This window comes from Rhinoderma darwinii, chromosome 8 (genome assembly GCF_050947455.1).
Source record: "Rhinoderma darwinii isolate aRhiDar2 chromosome 8, aRhiDar2.hap1, whole genome shotgun sequence".
NCBI lineage: Eukaryota > Metazoa > Chordata > Amphibia > Anura > Rhinodermatidae > Rhinoderma > Rhinoderma darwinii.
The window spans coordinates 12,668,437-12,675,264 of record NC_134694.1 but is presented as its reverse complement, the minus strand read 5'-3'; positions in this window follow the sequence as shown (position 1 = coordinate 12,675,264).

Genomic DNA, 6,828 nt, shown 5'->3' with positions numbered 1-6,828 from the left:
GTATATAGTGGGTTTGATATTTCACTATAGACTTTAATGTAACATCTGGCTGCACTAAAAAACACCGCAAAAACTACCTTTCGTTCCTTATGGATCCACTTCTGCTAAAAATCGGAGCCAAAAACTGCATCAAAACGGTGTGTGATCAAAACGGTGTGTGATCCTGAGTGAGATCCTGTGTGTGCCACTCTTGCCCTCGGGCTGTGTCTGGTATTGCAGCTTATCTTCACTCTCTAATTTCAGACATAGCTCATGGACAGAACATTTTTTTGCAACACTAGAGAACTTGTTTGAAGATTCTGTATCAGTTATATGACTTTCTTGGGAAAAGTAAGTGACAACCAATATAACCGCCACTACTACTCCTACATGAGTTTCCTGAACAGCAAACGTCTAATTATACGGAGGTATGAAAGCCGTGGATATAACATGGCATAACTAGGTTGATTTCCTACTCTGGAGTCTGGGAAAGCCTCTGACAGCTATAATGGCGGCCATATTGGTTATAACTCCGCTTCCCAGATAGAACCAATAATAATGCGATAGAAGAGGACGATTTATGAGCTTGTATCCATTGATTTTTCTTTTTAGGGCTCATGCAAACGTCTATATTAGTCCTGAAGAAGGTGCCGGTAATATTATCCTGTGGGGGATTGCGTGACGGCATGTTTTTACAGGTGTTTTTGTACGCACTCTGTGAGAAAAGAATCACGCCATGCTCCGTCAGACGCTGTATGGATGCTAATTATCGCCTATAGAACTCATACAGTACCTATACTGAACACCACAGAAATACGGGGAAAAAAATACCTCAGTTTGCGCATCTGTACAGATTGATAAAGATTTTTTCTGCGGTCGTTTGAATGAGGCATTACTCAAATAATGCCAAGAAGTTGGCATTTGTAGGTAATAAGGTGGGATTTTGTGGCATGTGGTCGTAAGGAGAAAAACAAAAAAGGCGCCCGCTTATTCTGCATAAAGCACACGGCAATCCTGGAACAGCTGTTTGCATCCTGTGCAGTGAAAGCGTTTAATATAATAGCAGACAATGGTTTGCTGGAATAGAGGAGGACCCCTCGGCAGGGGTGACAATGGAGGCCTGCCCGCTGTAGCTTTGTTTGATCCGCAGCCTCTCAGCACAAGGAGTGAGGGGGTCAGCAAAAGTGAGAGGCCTTTTTCAGCCACTCCAGTGTATTCATGTGGTAATTGGGTGTCAAGCAGAGATCAGTGAGTCTCTCTGCCCGGGTTAAACTGCAGAAAAGAAAGAAAGAGTGAGCTGAAGCGATGGAGGCCGTGAATACCATCACAATCCGCAGGAAACTCCAGGCCTCCCCCATACCAAGCACTTGTGTTCCGGCTGAGGGAGGAGGAAGAAGTGGGGGCCCGCTGCATTCTTATTCAAGGAACCATTGAAAAGGCCTCAACAATGCAGGAGAAGCCCTTCACAATAAACCCCCTGCTCGGCCTTCAATGCTCCGCTCCAAACAGCCATTTAACCTTCCAAAAAGACTGAAAGTGACACTAAAGCAGCAAATGAGGCTTTATCCCACCTCTCCCTCCCCCGACTTCTCACTGAGGCTGGAGGCCATTTGCACGGCAAAAGCCAGGTTCCCCCCAAAATGTGTTCTTGGTGTAAGATTTAGAGAACAGCGCCCCCTAGCATGGTTTATACGGTCATGGCGCACACTATAAATTATGACTGGGCTAGTGGGCATCATCTGAAGTCCGTCCCATCTGCCACATGATAGCGATTTAAAGGGTTATTCCCTTCTTACACATTTATGGCCTTTCTACAGGATAGCTCTGGGACCCTCACCTATCAGAACGAGGGTCCTGTGACCCCGTCCGTCAGTTCGCTTCTTCAACGGAGAAGTAGCCACGTGGCCCTGTACATTAAAATCTATGGGCGTTCCAGAAAAAACAGAGCAAGTGCACCCATATCTACATTGAATTAGATGAAGGAAAGTCAACGAACAGGAGTCACGGATCCTCAGAGGTGGGACACAGACCTATCGCTCATTTACATAAAACGTGGAAGATGGGAATATCCCTTTAAGAGGGCAAAAATCAGACCTAGATCTTAAACGTAATAATTTTGGAGAAGTTCTAGAACTCTGGGGTCCCCATCCCACTGATCCATCAGAAGAGAAAGAGGGCCCTTGGGCGGCACTTACAACGGGCTCCTTGTCTACCACACAATAACAGGTGTAGAGCATTTTATCCAGATAGACATGGGCCTCTCAAGCCCAATGGACTCTGATATCTGCCCAGCCCTGCCTGGTGCTAATGCCAGCGCTGGGGTGGTCTGAGATTAATATATTTTTTCCCAGTAACTGCTCCATTTTCTGGGCGGTGTCTGGTATTCATGTAAATGAAGCAAAGCTGCAGTAACAGACACTGTCCACAGACAAGAGTGGCGCTGTTTTTAGGAAAAAAAAAAAAAAAGCAGACCCTTTTATCGAATCTCAAACAACCCCATTAACTCTTAATGACGAGTGTCTGGATTATATATAACCAGCGCCAACACTTCATTGAGAAGATTGTATTTGGGATCTGCAGGCTCCCCCAACAGCTGCCCCCACACACGTCAAACTTGTCGAGTGACTGACATTATAAATGTGTTTTATTGAGGAAACCGGAGACTAAAGGGGTTTTCCTATTTTACATCGGATTAAAACGAATGGGAATTTCTGCAGACTTTATACATACATAGACTGGCGGAGACATCCTCATGTTCCAGTGCGACTTCCACTCGGGATTTGCGATGTCGTCTCCACGTTCCGCCTCCGGTCACCTGCAAAATATAGCACTGCACATTCTTCTAACACAGGACAACGACAGCCCCTTGTGGCCACCGAGGGTAATGCAGGAATAAAATTCCACTACACAATTTGTGATTACTGACCCTTTGCTTGTTATTAGGGTATTGCATTATAATGGTCTTCCCAAAAAAACAATACGAAAAAAATAAAATATAAAACAAATGAAATAGCATACTTTTTTTTTTTTTATTATTGCACATGGAAAATTCTTGTCATACAGTTTATGTAGACGACACATGATTTGCATGGATAGACTACATTGGGGGGGGGGGGGGGTCAGGGGGCATATTTTTCAGGCACTATTCTAAAAATGCTTGTAGCTGATCCGTCCAGAGTCATCAAGGGACATTATGATGACTGATGCAATTATAGTGAAACCAAAAGCAAGAAGGTGTTGTCACCCAGCTTTCCTAGAGTCCTGAAGGGTACATCTACCTAGTTACATCCCTTACTTTTGCATCACTAAGCCATTCAGGCTTCAAAGCTGGTGACAACCCCTATGAAGACTGTAAAAGCAGCCATATTGGTTGTCACTGGGTTGGGCAATGCGTTGAGTTGAGTTTTGTCATCTGTACACCAGTTATCATAGCGTGTGTAGTCCAATGGATTTCAACTGGATATCCGCATAGGTATTTACAGGCCTGGCCCCCCAAAAGTGGTTCCAAAGCATATTTTTATACCCCCCCCCCCCCCATCCTCCTTTCAGATATGCAGTTCATGCCATTTAGAAAAAAAGGAAAAAAAAAAAAAAAGGGGTCACCAGAATACTGACAATTTGGGTCGCAGTTAGGAGGGGTGCGCTGCAGTATAACGGACGATGTACGGATTTATTGACAGGTTACATACAATACATGGATATAGAGCAGAGCGTGAGCACGTGACGTGGTGACTGGCAATATGCTTAGAAGTGTCCCACAACATACAGATCTCCAGCTGCTGCAGAACTACAACTCCCATCATGCATCAGGGCATCAAGAGCTGGAGAGCCGCAGATTGGGGAACAGCGTACACCAGTCACCTAATCAGAAATCCTTTTTGTCAGCTGGTCCTGGTCACTGGTTCCCCCTCACCCCAATAAACGTATTATATACCTTAAATATAATCTACATGACATTATTCCATTTACATATTGAATAAAAGTAGTCCCTGAAATAAATAAGACTTGTCAAGTTAGGGGTTTCTTAGTGGATCTATTTCCTGGATATGGCTGACTGAAAACCAATATGGCCGCCGTCACAGCTCGACGACTCAGTGGAGAAATCTGCCGAATATAAATGTAGGACTATACAGCTGGGCATTTGACATTCAAGAGTTAGAGAAAGCTGTGTGGAAACTATAGGAGCTGTAATGGCGGCCATGCTGGTTGTCACCCAGCTTTCCCAAGAACTAACGTCGGAATTTTTCTAACGTTGAGGGCGATAGGAGGGAATGCTCAGATATAAAATGGCTACTTCAAGCATAGAGAACATTCTCACAAACTAAAAACACAGGCTAATAGCAGCAAAATCCTCGTAAGATAACAAGATCCAACCAGCTTGCTCCAATGGGCATCTATAAGGCCGTCCCTAAGGCAGCTATGGGGTCCCAGCACAGATTGGCCCCATCCTACCGACTCCATGGTGGGGTAGAAGTTGCACAGGGCACCCCCTCTCCACAGGTGGCACGACATTAGAAACAAGGGGGGGGGGGTCATGCGAGGTAAAGGAAGGCAGGTGGGGGGTATGGAGACCTCCCGGCCCCATGATGAGGTGGTGGCTTGAACCATTTTCAACGTGGATCACTCAGCAATGACAGTTACATGCACTCGTACGTTAATGATCACGGATATTCTGCGTAGGATACGTACCACACATATCCAGCATTCAAACGTTCAACACGTGACTTGTGAAAGAATAGAATTCTATAAAGTAATACTGCTACTATGACACGATGCCCACGTCACATACAAAAAAAATATTGTAGAGGAAAACCAGTCGTGTCCACTGCAACCAATCAGAGCATTGCTTTCATCCTGAAAAATGGGAAATGGAAGCGGATTGGTTATCAGCAGCAGATGACATCACCTTTAGAGACAGATATGTTCTTGGCTATGATAAATCTGTACGACATTGAAAACATATTTTGCATAGATTTCCCTTCCTGGAATAATGCAGTCTACAGCCTCATATGCGAATGACAGAAATATTAAAAGGAGAATTGCACTTTATAAAACGGACATGCCCAAATATTGCAGGGGTGGAGAACAGCTTGTGCACCCCTGTTCAGTATTAAAGGAACAGTGGGTAGCGGGGACGGGGTAAAATCTCTAACCAGCAAATTGTGAGGGACACAGCTCATGATCCCCACCTAAATGGAGTTCCCCTTTAAGGTGTTTGTCACACATGGACTCCATCAGGCTTAATGCACAGGTCCCTACTGTGAGCCATAGAGAAAGGGTGGGAAACATGTACAACATGCAGCACTGGGTGGTGGGAGCGAGGACACAGTCAGATCAAAGCCGTTTATAGGAAACATCGGTGTGCATTGCTGCTATGGGGTCTTGTATTTATAACCGGCCATACATACTTACTACCCACCGGTTCACAAAGATACCGGCTCTTATCTCCTGCCCAAACAAACCACCAGTGAACGGTCCAGACGAGAGAAGGAAACATGTAGAGGACAATGGACAATCCCTAGAACCTTCCATCATGTCATCTCTGGTCATCCCAGAAGGAAGGACATTCACATTTCTCCATACAAACATCTAATGTGCTATATTTAAAGGCGATCTCCACCCAAAACTTGGCACGGTTAGAGCCTATTATGGTCGGTGTAAGTTCGATGGTGGCCCCAGAAGTTGCCCCTGCACCGATCCATCGCTAGAACTGGTCACCCCAGGACCTCGTTCCTGGAGGCACAAAAGGGAGGGAAACCCTAAGCAAAAGATCTAAATGATCCCACATTATGAAGCAAGATTTTGCCACGCAGGAAAGAAGGGTCTGGTGTTCGTTTTCCCCTCCGGATTAGGGTCAAGGAGGAGCTTAAAGTTAGCTAGAATGAAGCGCTTGGGTGAGCGTTGAGCCGCTTGGTTTCTGATCTGCTTTTCTCGAAAAACCGATATAGCGGTGTACAGACTCAATAGAAAGTCTATGGACCTGTGCACCGCTACATCGGCTTTACGAAAAAAGCCGATCAGAAACGAAGCGGCTCAGCACTCACACAAGCGCTTCTGCCGCTTCGTTCTAGCGATAGATGAGGGTCTCAGTGCTCGGACCCCACCGTTTAAAACTTCTGACATGTCAGAAGTTTGTTGAAGGTTTGGTTATCTTTTAATATAATGATAAGTGGTCAATACTTGTGTCTAATCCATACAGTAAAGATAAGTAATAGGGGAAGTAATGAATATGTTATAAAACTATGTCGGCGATAAGGAAATAATCCTACATAACGGAAGAATGACTAATGCTGTAATTGAGCACGCTAAAACGAAGCTTTAAAGGACCTTCTACACCGGCCGATGCAGCCGAGCGCCGATCAACGAGACATCGTTGATCGGCGCTCATTTGCTCCTGTCACATGGAGCTATGGATGGGGACAAGCGGTCGTTACTCCGATCGCTCGTCCCCATGCGTTATCATTTAGGGAGCGCGTCTCGCTGTTTACACAGAGGGATGTGCTGCCGACAGCGATAATATTTAACTTTTTTTAAAACAATACGATCAGCAGATGATGCAGCGCTTGCTCGTTCATCTGCTGATCGTTCCCTTGTTTACACAGGACAATTATCGGCAACGAGCGTTCTATGAACACCCGTCTGCCCGATAATCGCCCAGTGTAAAACCCCCTTAAAAGGCTGTTGTCCAAAATGAGAACAAAAAGGCCTGCCTTTTTTTTCCTCCTAGAAATGGGAAATATTCTGCAATACTAGACAGAACAGTGGATAAAAGTGGCGCTGTTTCGGTGGGGGGAGACCTATTTTTCTGGGCAATAAAATAATAAAAACAAAGATGAAGGCTATATTCGC